The 1,540-nt window shown below is 23.7% G+C and overlaps 1 non-coding gene across 1 annotated transcript; it reads left to right on the top strand.

Moving 5' to 3' along the window:
- Positions 1-1,275: 1,275 nt before the first annotated feature.
- Positions 1,276-1,346, top strand: ACLA_056230. Its single transcript has one exon. It is a non-coding gene; the product is annotated as a tRNA-His (tRNA).
- The last annotated feature ends 194 nt before the right edge of the window (positions 1,347-1,540 follow it).

Below are 1,540 nucleotides of genomic sequence, written 5' to 3'. Positions count from 1 at the left end.
GTCTTATCTCGAGCAATAGATGGGTATGCTGAAATTTGGTAACGCAGGTTCCGCTTAGGACGGAATAGTATTAACTTTGCAAGTTCAAGTCTTGTTACCCATATTATTTAATTAAGATTATAGATTATATATTATATGTTGTCGACTAATAGGTAAGTCATAAATTTTTGGTATTTACTATTGGGTGTTCGAGTCGCCCCAACATAATTTTATATTCGCCAGGATAGTTCAATCGGTAGAACAATAATTTCATGAATTAAGAATGAGAATTCGAGTTTCTCTCCTGGCTGCTTTTTAGCATTATTTGATAAATAGCATTATTCGATAAATAGTATTATATTATAAATAATTACTATTGAAAATTTAATTATAAAAAAAAAACATGTCAAACTTAAACTTAAATTTAAACTTTGAAATATATTTATTTCAAATTCATTCCATATCATTAAATGAAAAATATATGAATCCCTTGTTACTTACAAAAGATACATTATTTAATTTTATTAAAAATAATTTAGAATATTTTTATTTATTTTTAATTTTTATTATTAGTATTATATTGATAATACTTTTATTTTATTTAGCTAGTTCTAAAAATAAAATAGTTACTTCAGTTAGAAATGAATAACTTACCAGAGAATGAAAATTCTAAAAAGAGGAAGAGAAAATCTTCAAATGAAAATGAAAATACTAATCCTGAAGATGGAAGTTCACCTAATCTTAAGATATTTTCCTTAGATGAAGATGAAGAAAAGGCTAGTTATAAATACTATATTGAAAAATATAATAATTCTATTGAGGAAAAAAGGATAAAGCCTAGGAGTACCTCTAAAGAAATAATAGATTGTTATCCCATTTTATACTCTAAATATAAAAAATATAAAAAAGAAAATCCAGAATTGGATTTCAAAAAACTTACAGATATTTTTTTATGTACATGGGATAAACATCCAGGTGGTTATCACAGATATAAGGATACTGAAAGTGAATTTAATAGAATTATTAACAGTAGGATTAATAGAATAAACCTTATAAATAAATATAGCCTTACTAAAGCGTCTACTCTTAATTTTTCACTTGAGTGAAAGAAAACTTTAAAAACTGATTATAATAGTTTTATAAAATATATAAATATTATTGATGAAATTATAACAAAAAAATAATATCTTATATAAACATATATAAATTCTATATATATATAATTTAAATTATTACTTAATATTTATTAAATAAAAAAATTTTTTTATTTACTTATAAATGAAATATAAGTAATAGGTGGGTGTAGTTCAACGGTAGAACAGCTGTATGTGGCATAGTATATCCTAGTTCGATTCTAGGTACCCTCCCTAAATAACTTAATCAATAGGTCAAGTTATTCACATAACTTCAAGTTCGTTTTTACGAAGAACAAAACTTAGTTGTTTTTTTGTTAGATCAGTTAACAAAATATAATATTTCATTTGGAAGAGGTTTTTCAACTTCAACTAAAAAAGAAGATGTAGCTTCAATAAATACTCAAGAGAGCTCATCATTTTTAACT

Source organism: Aspergillus clavatus, genomic scaffold (assembly GCF_000002715.2).
Source record: "Aspergillus clavatus NRRL 1 1099423829763 genomic scaffold, whole genome shotgun sequence".
Classification (NCBI taxonomy): domain Eukaryota; kingdom Fungi; phylum Ascomycota; class Eurotiomycetes; order Eurotiales; family Aspergillaceae; genus Aspergillus; species Aspergillus clavatus.
The sequence above is the reverse complement of the archived record's forward strand: the minus strand, read 5'-3'. Positions and strand labels throughout refer to the sequence as shown.